Source organism: Bombus huntii, chromosome 18, assembly GCF_024542735.1.
Source record: "Bombus huntii isolate Logan2020A chromosome 18, iyBomHunt1.1, whole genome shotgun sequence".
Classification (NCBI taxonomy): Eukaryota; Metazoa; Arthropoda; class Insecta; order Hymenoptera; family Apidae; genus Bombus; species Bombus huntii.
Genome location: NC_066255.1, coordinates 1,489,483 through 1,503,407, shown reverse-complemented (window position 1 = coordinate 1,503,407; position 13,925 = coordinate 1,489,483). Strand labels below are relative to the sequence as shown.

Here is a 13,925-nt window from a genome sequence, read left to right as displayed (position 1 = left end):
TGTAGTATTTAACCAGGATCATTTTTTCCACCATCGTTTAAGAACGGATGGCTTTAAGCCGAACGTAAATGTCGAATCATACGAGTATCAGAGACACCACCAGCAGCGTCAGGCTTTTAACCTTTCTTATAATTTCCCACACAGGAATTTTACAAAAACTCTTCCAACCATTCCATAACCAGCTATCGACGAGACAAGCCAACTTTCTTTTTCCAGAAATTCTCTGCAAGCCATGGATAGGATAGAAACAAGAAGAATCGTGTATTATTGGATTGGCAACTAAGTGATTGCGGATTTTGCCATTAAGTGGTAATGACAAGATCCGCAATCATTTAGTTGCCAACCTAATATATTATAGTTTGAATGTATATGTTGATATTAAAACTATTCGATTCTTCGATCCATACTATGGAATCCAACATCCAAAATAGTAGAGAAGACAATTGACAAAAGATGAATGGATGAAATAATAGCTAAATCCCTTTTTTTTGTACGTGGAGAAATGCTCATGGACGCTTTGTTGCGGCTGCAGCAGCATAGCAGTGTCGGACTCTTACCGACTAAAATGGAATGCCACGGAACCTCTTGCAAATTACGGCTGGTGCACTCTCCTAAAAGTTTCCTAACTGATTAATTTGGCGCTAGCGGACGCCATTGCCGCTAGCGCCACCTCCCTGAAAGTCTTGACCCATAGCGGGCGGGGCGGAGCGGTCCAGGGCCACCAGACCACCATCTCCCTCGTCCGCATTAAAAAACAATTTTTTTTCTTTTCTTTTGTTTTTTCTTTTCTTTCTTTTTTGTTTTTTTATGTTTTTCTTTCTTTTTGTCCTTTCGTTTAGTTGTTAGTGATTGTCAGTGTTTTTTATTTTTTCTTTTTTTTTCGTGGAGAACGTTCTCATAGACAACCTTTTACCTCTCCATCGTGCCGACCGGGGGACACAGGGCGGCGGCAGAAGGTAGTGTGTCGGCCGGACTCTTACCGACTAAGATCTTCACAGTCAAAATGGTAGAAACATGGTCGGAAGTGTGAGTGGTCGTCGGCCCTGGGGTGCTTACCAAGCAACTCTACCAAGCACTCGCGGAAAGTACCAACACAACGCATATGGGAGATGTCGTATATTAGCTTTTGAGAGAGATTTTGGGTTTTCCATCCTTTGGAAATATATCCAGGGCGAGGATTCGAATTCACGATGCGTCGTCTTCAGTCCCGGGCCATAACGAGTGTAGCTTTTTTTTTTATAATGTTTATTGACCAGTAGATGAATGTGTTAGATAGATGATACATTTACACTGTACATGTGAATGTGTGCGTAAGCGTCAGAGGACGTCGAGGGCTCAGTTGAGACAAAAGACGATTGGTAGCTGTTAGAAGAATCTATTAGAATAGTCTGTTGACAACAATCGTGCGTGTAAGAAGGTTATCGAGGTCTTCAGAGTGTAATATATGTCGGAGATGAAAGGACATCGAAGCCTCTCCTTTGGAACATCGGGATAATCCCCTAACACCGTAATCTAGATTCTATCATAGGCGTAATTAAACAATTGTCGTCTTTCGATCCGATTATATTTGTTCGAGATTTGTGATAATGAGCTTGGGCTCGAGGCGACAGCTAGTCGTCGAACGTGGCTGCGGCTCGAGGGCGGCTAGCATCTTTTTCTAACTACCGATATGGAGATTGACCAATTAGCAGTAACGTCAATTTCCCTTCCTTTCCGAACGAAGGCTATCCCCGATGAATCGCATGATCTCGTGTCCTTAGACACACCCCATCGTAGTTTTTCCTCTGTGGCATCGTTGGGACGGAAAGTCATTCTTTCTTGCGATCTCATCGACGAAAACAGTAACACCTTACGACCAGTGAATATTACGCGTCCGACTTAGTTTTTGTGAGCACGTTCATCTATCATCCGGTCGACCGCGGATTCGTTATTGAACCTAGGATCATTGTCATTAGTTTCTCGAGTATCTAATTACCACGGTTACTTGTCCAATTCTATAATAATCGTATTTGCACTAGTCAATGTCTTCTCTATTGCATAACGACAATGTATAATCCGAACGAAGTTTCGTTTCACGCCCCGAACTCTAATTCTATTGTAAACCCGACATATATATGTATAGCTGTTGTGAATAAAGTAAATCATTTACTTTTCCGATTCCTCTCTATACCTTAACAGAATGTTACATTGGCATGCTGTTCACCATAAACAATGAACTTTGGTTGTGGGACTGTTTAGGCAAAAATACCGATACATGACGGTACGACATAGGCATACAATATTTTGTATGTCGGAATTACATTTTTTTAGCTTTACAATATAGAAATTGGATTTAAGTCGCTATAGAGCGGTGCGTATATACGATGTAGTTTTTTCTTTGTATCTCTGTCCTGAAAACCTGGTCGCAAAAACAGGACAGTTCGTTAGTCTATTCGGTTTTGGAGGTGCTGTGGGATTTTGGAAAGGGGTCGGTGAGGGTGGTCGGGGCGGGGAAGGGAGGGGTGTCCTGTAGAATTATTTGCAATATTTACAAAGTTTACAATATTCACACTATTTTATACGGAGGGAGATTTGAGCGTTGCCGTTTTGTGGCTCTTTCTCTTGTTATTCTCTTTTTTACTATGGTTTCGGTATCCACCAATTTTTTTATGTTTTTTCTGTGATTGTCTTCTGTGTCTTTTTGGGGAAGGGCCATGTTGTATCTCCACCTAGTGTCTACGGTTTGTCCATTTAAGTTCTTCTCGTAGAGTATTGTTTTAATCCCTATCTTTCTTTTTATATGGTATATTATTGGGATATTATTTTGGTCTTGGAGATAGTTTCTTTCGTCTAGGTATAAAAACGCTTCGGGCGGGGGGGGGGGGGGCCTAACCTGTTGTCAGTGTATTTTTGTAATACGAATCGTTTGGAAATAAGCAACCGAAGATTAAATTATTTTGTTTTATCTTTGCAGCTTGCGCGAAGTGGCTCCTTGTTAGTTTTGAGATGCTTTTCTTTCTATTTATTTATTTACATTTTACAATTTGTCCAGTAGGACATTTGGTAAAATATTATAGCTTAGTGGCATAATAATATAACATGTGGATGGCTACCCCCAGTGGGATACCATCTTCGAATTTGATTGATTTATTTCTTTAGTGTGGTGTGTGTTTGTTCGTTAGGTTATGTACTTGTTTTAAGATGTGGCAGTCGATGCGGTGGTTGTTGGCTAAGTCGTAGATTCTTTTATTTTTGACGTATTTTTTGAATCTGCTGTGTTCGAATCTGTAAGTACTCAGGCAAGCCCTGATGCATTTTCCTTCGAATATGCGAATTTTTTCCATTAGGGAAGCTGATACGTTGTACCAGATTAGGCAGCTATAGGTTATGATCCGTCTGATTAGTGCTTGGTAGCACAGGATTTTTACTTTGCTGTTGAGACGCTTGGTGTAGAATAATCTTTTCGTTTTCTAGAATGCTTTGCTGGCTTTGGAGAGTTGAATTTCGAGGTGCTGCTTGCAGTTTAATTTGTCGTCTATATTTACGCCTAGATATTTTACGCAATTTTTGTGTGGTATGAGCTCCCCTTCGTTTGCTTTTCCTCTTAATTGGAATTTTTTACAGTGTTCTCTTTCTATTGGGCCTTTTTCACTTGACGTGGATCTAAACAGTATGGTTTCGCATTTGGTAGCATTAATTTTTAGTTTCCATGTATAGTAGTAATCGTTAATTTTGTCAAAAAGTTCTTGAAGTTCTGTTCTTATTGTTTAGGTGTAAAAGTGTTGTTCGTGATAATTGTTGCGCTGGCTGTAGATGTCGCTGATGGGGTAACTGCTGTTTTTCTTCTAATTGCGTTGAATTGATTTTCTGGGATTACGTTATTTATTGCGCAGAAGGAGGCTAGGGGGTTGTTTATGACTATTTCCAATACTTTGCTTATGTTGGGGAGGAGGCTTATAAGTCGTAGGTTTGCAGGCGATGAACCGTCTTTATTTTTTTGTAATGGCTATTAATTTGGCCTTTTTCCATTTTCCGGGGAAATACGTGTTATTTAGCGCATTGTTGAAGAGTACCGTGTAGTACCATTTTATTTCGTTAGGTAAGCGTTTGAGCAAAATGTTTGGCATGCCATCGAAGCCGTAGGATTTTTTCTTGTTTAGTTTGGAGAATATTATATTTAGTTGGCTGTAATTTGTAAAGTAGTTTATTTCTGGTTCTGGTTGTTTGGGGTTGTCCGAGGTGTTTTCGTTTGAGAATGTGCAAACTGTTTTATTTTGCGCTATGCCTTGTTCTATTTTATTTTTGAGTTTGTTTGTTTCGGCGATGATAATGCTGTTCAGTCGTTCTCGACCCATGTGGTCGTTTCGTGTGTGTGTTTTGGAAAAGTGGGTGCCGATAATGTTTAGTTTTTCCGTTGTTTTTTAACGAGCGTAGCTGGCTATCCGGCCAAAAGCTAAATACCTAATCCTAGGCCAACAATTTAGATTCAGGAAGAATCAGAATACAGTAAAGTAAATACACAGAATGACCAGCGACGTAATTAGATCAACGGAAGGTGGAAAATACTGCACCGCGTTGCTTCTCAATGTGGAAAAAGCCTCCGCTAAAGATTGAATGATTTTATGTATTATGTGATAAAATGAAGGATTTTAAGGAAGTTATAAACAATTCTGCTGAATAGCACATATAGAATTATTTTCTCCCACATTACGAATAGGTATTTGTATGTTAAAATTAGAAGTGTATGTGTCCTCTCTGAAAGAAATTAACGGTTTCACAAGAAAATGTCCTCGAACCCATTTTCTATTTTGTTTGTTGCTAACAACGCTAAAAACGGAAACTCATTCCTTCGCTACGTTCACATCTGAAAATAAGCTAGAAAAATTTGCCGAATGTGGGCAAATTGTAAAGTACAAATTAAATAATAAAAAAAAAGAAAAAGAACATCTGAAAATATCCCATCCAAACATGGAAACATTAAAATAGCAAGAAGAACCTAAAACGCACGTATATAATACAGAACGCTAAGCGAGAGATAACAAAATCCAATTAAAATTCGATCGTTTGCATCTGACCTAAATCTTGAGGTTAAAATCTTCTGTTATAAATTATTAATTAGACCTATTTATAACTTATGCTAATCCCATACGTTATAAAATCTCTGCCAGTGCGATGGAAAACGCATGGCTAGGCATCTTGAAAATAAGCGCATTAGTAGAGGCAGGAATTCTTTTAGAACGGCCATCTCTTACTACAAGAATTATAATAGCAGCAAAAATATATTATTCAGCGCTTCATAATAAACTTAATAATAATGATTTAATTAAGGGAATTATATAACTTTACCCCTTATATTTTGAGAGGGCTATGAAAAATATACATCTCCTTCAAGAGGCTAATTAGAATACTTCCTAATATACATTGCCAGATTAAGAATCAAATCCTTTCCAATCAGCCAGAAAGTCGACGGGGCAGCCAGCTACGCTCGTTAAAGCCCAGAACTGAAGACGACGCGTCCCGAGTTCGAATCCTCGGCATGGAAGGACAGAAAAAAAGGGGAACGAAAAACCAAAATTTCTCTTAGAATATACAAACAGGCAAGCGGCCAGCCCCTCCCTTGCGTGTCTTCTGGGTGTACTTTCTAGGAATATTTGGTTAAAGATGCTACTTGGTGTTCTTCAGCACACAGGGGCGGTGTCCTCCGACGATCAGCTCGCGCTGGTACCACTGTCCCGTTCGTGGAGGTTTTAGCCGGTAAGAATCCGGCACTACCTTCCGCCCGCGACCGCAGGGTGGTAAGGTGTCTATGAAGATTTCCTCCACGTAAAAAAAAAAAAAATTTTTTTTGTAGTACGGAAGGAGACATGCTTAACACTCCCATAGACAAGGATGGAACACATATATAAATGGTTAGGTGAGATTATTTTCATAAAAAATGAATTTTTGATCAATATCCAAACGTGTTATATTGTATATCAATTGTATAAATAACAAGAAAGGATTAATATATCCTTTTAAACTTTGCATGCTGCACAAAAATACAGAACACATTTATTCGCAATATATTCTAATAGAGTTTCATTCGTTTGAAAAGACACAAAAGAGTTTGTCGACATTTCTTAAACATGATCGAAATTGATTGCAATATACTTGCGTCTACAGTTTGCTACTGGAACAGACGATTGTCAGAGATGTACTTACATACGTTTAAGGCGGATCGTATTGTTGTGCCTTGGAGTGACAGCGTTGTTTTGCTTCGCTAGGTCTAAAGGTAAACAAATTCCGAACAAAACATTATCGTCGTTCTTTCTAATCGTCATCCGGAGTTACATCTGAAATTTTTCTAATACCATCGTTCGATACGAATAGACGAACGTCCTTTCTAGGACGATCATTATAACGAATCATTATAACAGGTCATACAGTGGAATAGCAAGCGTAGAGTTGAACGGTAGCATTGAAGGTGCGACGATTACAACTGGCATACACTATCTTTGTACTTGTATTTAAAGTGATTTTAATATACACTGACTGTTACAATTTTATCACTCCTCTCTTTAATAAACCAACCAACACGTAGAATGTACCACATCAGCTCGTAATTTTTGGAATAAGATACGAGATGTTCCACATAATCCATATATTCCTTGTCTTTGTTTTCAAACTGAACAGTATCTAGAAGTTATCTGCAAATCCGGATATATTCCATCTAAAGCATTTATCTTCTGAGATTCCTTAGATTTATAGATTAGCATTAGAAATATTTACCGATCATGCGTATTACTGTATGTTGAGGTTATTCGGTGTGTAAACAGAGAAAACACGTGGATAAATTGTAAGGTAGAAAATATATTTAAATAGAAGTGTAATAAGTTTTTTTTTTTTTTTATTTGTTGAAATTACAATCAATTCTCGCGTTGAGAATTTTCAGTAATTTTTCTGGCGTGGCGCAGTGACATAGCTGTTTATTTACAATAAGTTAATACTTATTATAGATAGGTACAATTTATAAGTATTATAAGTAAGTGCATATGCTTAATTTGGATAATTAAATGAATCTAACGTTTAGGTCTAGCGGGTAGTGCCTCTTCAGCCTGCGAATCTGGTCCGTCGTATCGAGTAGTCCAGTGATTAGGGGGTTTCGGTGTTTGTTGATTCTTTTGCTGTATCTGTTGCTATATTTTGCTATTTCCTCTTTGACGGTGGGTATCTTGAGGTCGCGGTGTATTGTTTCATTGGTTACATACCAAGGTGCGTCAATTAGGGATCTTAGCGTTTTCGATTGAAAGCGTTGGAGTATTTCGATGTTGGAGTTGCTTGCTGTTCCCCATAGTTGGATTCCGTAGGTCCAGACAGGTTTTATTACGGTCTTGTAGAGGGTAATTTTATTCTGTAAATTTAGTTTGGAGCGTCGGCCCGTGAGCCAATAGAGTTTTTTTAGTTTGTCCTTTAGTTGCTTCCTTTTATCTGAGATGTGTGTCTTCCACGTTAGTCGCCTGTCCAGGGTCATGCCCAGGTATCGGACTGTGTCCCTGCTAGGAACTGTTGCATTGTTGATGGTGACCTGGGGGCAGGTTTGTTTTCGGAGCGTGAAGGTTACATGTGAGGATTTCTTTTCGTTGACTTTGAAGCCCCATTTGTGAAACCACTTTTCCATGGAGTCGAGACTTCGCTGGAGAGTGGATGAGGCTATTACCGGGTCTGCGTGGGTAGCTAATAGCGCTGTGTCGTCTGCAAATGTCGCTATTGTTATATCGTTTGATATAGGTAGGTCGGCAGTGTAGATGGAGTACAGTAGGGGTCCGAGGACATTACCTTGGGGTATGCCGGCTTCTATTGGGAATGTTGCGAAAGTGGCGTCTAGGCATTTAACCATGAATTGTCTATTGGTTAGGTAAGATTTTAGGATGGAGTAGTAGGGGTGGGGTAGGATCTTTTTAAGTTTGTATAGTAGTCCTTCATGCCATACTTTCCGCTGGGGTGTTGAGTATGGTAGAATTTGTGACCATTTATTTTCAGGTAGCTCTTGTCGGTGAAGTGGGTTTCCGATACGAGCATTACGTCGATTTGCTGGTGTTTTAAGAAGAGTTCTAGTTCAAGTTTGTGTTGCGCTAGACCGTTGGCGTTCCAGAGTGCTATGCGCCTTGGTTTTATTTTGAGTCGGGGCGTGCTAATTTTTCCACGATGAGTGTTAGTAGCGATAGCAAGTAATTTATTTGCTCCGATTGTTTCTCTATTAGCTTTTCAAGCCTTGAGGAGTTGTCTGTGTTAGGTGGGTTGGGGACACTGTTTTGGGGAAGGTTCCTTTGGCTGTTCGGGTTATTTTGGATGCCTTGTACTGCTTGGGCATAGGAGGTTGAGGTGGAGATGAATTTGGTAGGACTGGGTGTTTGGTTGGTTGAGGGGGTTGGGGTAGTCGTGAATTTCGGCGGGCTGGGTGTTTGGTTGGATACCTCTTTTGCTCTGAGCTTAGGGTACCTGTTCGTGTATAGTATTTTATATGCTGGGCAGCCTTTGTAGTTGGCAGGGTGGTCCCCTTGGCAGTGGATGCATTTCGCTGGGGTTTCCGGTGATTTGGCGCACTGGTCAGTGGAGTGAGTGCCTGCGCATTTAACGCAACGGAAAGTATGGTTGCAGTATTTCTGCGTATGACCGTACCTTTGGCACCTTTTGCACTGCACTATTTCTTTTTTCACGAGCGGTGGTTCGATCTTTACTATCGCGTTCATTAGGCGACTGATGTTGTAGATTTCCTTATTGTTCGGTTTTTGTTTAATGTCTAGGAAGAATAAGGATAACGGGTCTTTCGAGACTCTATGCCTTATATTACTTACGTTGATGACTTCGTGGCCGAGTTTTGAGAGTTCGTATTTTAGTTCGTCTATGTCTGCTGAGTGGTGTATGTTTCGTAGGACCACCCGGAAAGGCCTTTCCTGTTTGAGTTGGTAGGTGTGGAAGTTGGCGTTCAGGGTCCTGAGTGTCTTGGTGAGTTTTCTGTAAGCTTCTGGGTTCGTCGGTAGTATTTTAACTTTATTGTTGCTTATCTTAAGGTTATATTCCTCCTTGCTGATATCTCTCTCTAGGGACTTGATCATTGTCTGTATGTCGATGACGTCATCCACAAATATTGGTGGGGGAGGGGGGATTCTCTGTGAGTGTTGGTTTTTTGGTGGTTCTACGATTTCCACGGCGTCGTTTGAGAATTCCAATACGGCGAACCTGTTGTATGTGTTTATTTGCGTTGCTGTTTCTATTTTTCTTTTCTTTGTAGTGTTAGCGTCGTTAGTGCGGAGAGTTCTGCTACACTTCTGCCACGGGGGGGGGGGGGTAGCGCGGGGTAGCTGCGAGTCTGCTCCGGAGAGCCTGGTCGCGGTTGCTGGGCCATCATCGAGCTAGTTAATTCGGAATGAACAACTAGTCGTGAGGCTGTGAGGCTAGTATTCGAGTTGGGGTTAGGTGCGTGAGATTTTCTTCTCCCTAAAGGGTAAGGGACACTTAGCTGTGTTCTCTTTCGACAGTTGAGCGACACGTGTTGTTTTCGGACTACGCTGGGCACTAGAGACACGTCTGCACGCTTCGGCACTCCACAGCGAACTGATTCTTGCCTAATGACTCGACTTCCATAGGTCCACATACATCCGTATAAATAATTTCGCGAGGTTTAGTCGCCCGATTGATTTTCTCGTGAAAACTCGATCTATGCTGTTTCCCGTACGCGCAACCTTCACAGAAAAAGTTATTATCCTCTACAACTTTCATATTTGAATTCTTTAAGAATTCTTTAACATGTCTGATGTTCTGATGACATAGTTCGTGCCATAACTGCAATGTGTCCGCGTTTGACTCCGCTCTATTGCTAAAATTACAAACTGACGGTATGATAACTCGCATATCTACTTTATACAAATTTCCGATAACAGAACCTCTTGCTATTATTTTCTGATTTTGTAAAAATATGCAATTGGTCCCTTCCTTTGAAATACAAAAATCTATGCCCCTTCTTGCGACAGATCGAATCAAAAACAGATTTCTTTTCATACCTGGTACGTATAGAACATCGTTCATTGTACATGTTACCCATTTGCCGTCCACAAAAGTCTCTACTCTGATTTTTCCTTTGCCGCACGCATCCATGAACGTACCATCGCCGATCTCTATCTTCACCGTGTTATCGAATTCTTCGAAAACGCTGAACCATTCCCGTCGTCCCGTCATGTGATCCGTAGCTCCTGAGTCGATTATCCAAACATCAGGGTTTGCCGTTTGTATCGCTGAGGTACTTCCTAATAGACCAATTTCGCTGTGATCCCGATTTTGGTTTCTAGGTTCCTGGTTGTCTCTACTGTTGCTTCTTTTGTTATTTTTAAAACAGTTTTTGCTGGTGTGGCCTTTCCTTTTGCATATAAAGCATTTAAAGCAATCCTTCTTTAGATGGCCAACTTTTCCACAGTTAAAGCAACTTGGTCCTTGTTTCTCGTATTCGCGTTTACTTGACTGCTTCTGCTGTTCCCTTTTATAATTATTACCTTTTGTTACCAGTGCCACCGATGTTTCCTGGTCTTCTTTCTTCCATCTAATTTCTTCCGTCATCAGCCTGGTACTAAGCCTGTCTAAGGTCTTCTTTTCTTCTTCCACGGAATCCCACGCACTGTGAAAATGATCGAATTTGTTTGGTAACACCGATAAAATGCCTGTTATCAGCATTTTCTCGCCAATTTCACTCCCAAGGGCTTTCATCTTCGCCGCTATGAGTTCCAACTTTGATAGGTTGTAAGAGACATTTTCAGATTCTTCCCATTTAAAATCGAAGAACTGCTTCTGGACCATATTTAAATTCTCATCCGACTTCATGTCATATACTGTATTCAGCTTTTTCCACATTTCATGTGCTGTCGTGCAACATAAAAGAAGATCCAACGGTTTCTTTCCTACTGAGGTCACGATTAATTTTCTCGCTAATCGATCTGCTTTCAAAAGTCTTCCACGAGCGGTTTCTTTCTCCGCGCTGTTACCTGGATGACACAAATTCCCTTCACACACGTTGATCAGGTCGTCATCTTCCTCCAAAAGTGTACGCATAACAAAACGCCACTGGAGCCAATTTTCTTCGCCGCGTAACATCTCGACCTTCGCACTTGCTGATTCCATTTTAGCACTATCCCTTATTTTACTAAGCACAACACTTTAACAATTTTATTCACTTCACGTTGCTACCTTGCAATTTACAGCCCTGGGCCCATAACCTGTTGAGGTTATTCGGTGTGTAAACAGAGAAAACACGTGGATAAATTGTAAGGTAGAAAATATATTTAAATAGAAGTGTAATAAGTAAAAATACAATTTGAGCTGGTCCAGATCCGCACGCTAGCTGTATTATCTAATAACTGAAAAACCCCGAAGCCAACGTCGCCTGTCTACTGTTTATGGCCTGACTTCGTCGCAGTCTTTTGTCTACACGCTGTCGATGGCTTCAGTGCTTGAGAAAACTAAAAAAGACCAGATGTAGAGTTTTCTTAGAAGTGGTAACCACTTCAACACTGTACGACAAATGTTTGATATATACTTTTAACAATTATTGTGCCGATTTAAAATATTCATAACCAAGGTTATATATGTCGGAGATGAAAGAACACCGGAGCCTTTCGAATTTTGGATAATTCCGTAACATTGTAACCTAGAGTCTACTATAGCTGTGATTAAACAATTGTAGTTATTCAATCCGATTGTAATTGTTCGAGAGTTGTGACAATGAGCTTGGGCTCGAGGCGACAGCCAGTCGCCGAACGTAGCCGCGGTTACGGGATGAACGCTTTGTCTAGCTAATAATTGGAATAATTCTATAGCTCTCCTTAAAAAGGAAATAGTTGTAACACTCAACAGTAAACATTCCAACTGTCTCTGTCCGGTAGCTCGCTACACGCAGACCCTATTCTTCGAGTAAGATGATTGCCAGATGTCGATGCGTCTCCGCAGTACATGTTCAGCTAGCCCGAGGGCCTATTATAAATCTTAAGATTTAGCCAATTAAAGTCCTTCAAACAGACAAACAGTCTTCGTCCCAACTACGGGAAAATAGGGGAGACCTATTTTTCAACGAACGGCGTCTTCCACTAGCAACTTTCCCTCGAGGGCGGCTAGCATCTTTTTCTAACCACCGATATGGAGATTGACCAATTAGCAGCAACGCCAATTTCCCTTACTTTCTGAACGAAGGCTTTTCTCGACGAATCCGATGATCTCGTGTCCTAAGACACACCCCATCATAGCTTTTCCTCTGTGGCATTGTTGGGACGGAATGTCATTCTTTCTTGCCATCTCATCGACGAAAAGAGTAACTCTTTACGACCAGTGAATTTTGTGAGCACGTTCATCTATCATCCCGTCGACCGCGGATTCGTTATGGAACCTAGGATCATTAGTTTCTCGAGTACCTAACTACCACGGTTACTTGTCCGGTTCTATAAGAATCGTATTTGCACTAGTCAATGTCTTCTCTATTGCATAGCGACAACGTGTAACCCAAACGAAGATTCGTTTCACGCCCCTAACCCTAATTCTAATGTAAACCCGACATATATATACGCGGCTGTACCATCTGTGCATGGCATATTCCTAGAAAAGGCTGGGAGGCCCATCAAATTTATTTTGCGCGAGAATTGATTGTAATTTTAACAAATAAATAAAAAAAAAAAATTGAGCTAAACAGTACTCGATGGCTTTGAGGACTAAAAAAAACTAAACACTAAAGAAGATATTACTGAAAATTCTCAGCGCGAGAATTGATTGTAATTTTAATAAATAAGTAAAAAAAAAAAAAAACTAAAGCAGATGTAGAGTTTTCCTAGAAGTGAACATCGCTTCAGCAAAAGCAAATAATAAAACCATTTATTTCAGCCAACGCTCAAATCGAGTTGAGTGCACTCATTCTTGTCTGTCCTGTTTTTGCGACCAGGTTTTCAGGACAGAGATAGAAAGAAAAAAACAATGTCGTATATAAGCACCGTTCTACAGCGACTTAAATCCAATTTATATATTGTAAAGCTAAAAAAATGTAATTCCGACACACAAAATATTGTATGGCTATGTCGTACCGTCATGTACCGGTACTTTTGCCTAAACCACCCCACAACCAAAGTTCGTTGTTTATTGTGAACAACATACCAATATAACATTCATCTACTGGTCAATACACATTATAAAAAAAATCAGTTGATTGTAGATCGCCGAGCAGGATGGACCTCTCAGTGCGCGCGTCAAAGTAGACTAACATTCACTAAAGTAGAAGGAACAAGTGACAAAAAGTGACAAAAAGTGAAAAATACTGCATTGACATCATCTCTATAAATACAAATAAGAATAAAAAGAAAATAAAATAAAACAAGACAAAATAAAACTGTATAAAAAGATAGAAGCTGCCGATAATGAAGCCAAAAGCAACGAAACGGAACCCACCGTAGACCCAATAAAAAAAGCCATCAAGAGAAAAATAATCACACAAAAAACAGCCAAGGAAACCAACAATAGTTTAAGACCTCCCGCTCAAAAGACGCGGAAACTCAACCCACAACCTAACCTGGTTGCCAGGACGAAAAGACTAGTAAACATCCTAGGAAACACAGTTGTAGATTATCACTCCAGCCAAGAAGAAAAGGCTAACGAAATGAAAAACATGAAGCCCACAAGAGCTACCTCGCCTCCAGCGATCATAACAAAAAACAGATTCAGTATATTACAATCTGAACCAGAGCCTCATCCAGAACCGGGACCATCAAACTACCCCACTTCGAGCTCAACGCTGGAACAAATAAAAAAGAAAAAAGAAACATTAGGAGGCAAAATGGGAAGGCACGGTCCCACCATGCCATCGGAACAATCGGCGCCGCAGGGGCGACACACCCCATCGTACAACCCAGGAGGCCCGGCGCCACCAGCATCGCCAAGGGGGG

At 40.5% G+C, this 13,925-nt stretch overlaps 1 protein-coding gene and 1 pseudogene across 1 annotated transcript in view; one reads left to right on the top strand and one right to left on the bottom strand.

Annotated features, from left to right (window-relative positions):
- The window catches only part of LOC126875441 (uncharacterized), a 299,435-nt gene that overhangs the window by 165,785 nt on the left and 119,725 nt on the right, over nucleotides 1-13,925 (bottom strand). The window lies entirely within an intron of this gene.
- LOC126875650 (U6atac minor spliceosomal RNA) lies at nucleotides 5,825-5,924 on the top strand (annotated as a pseudogene).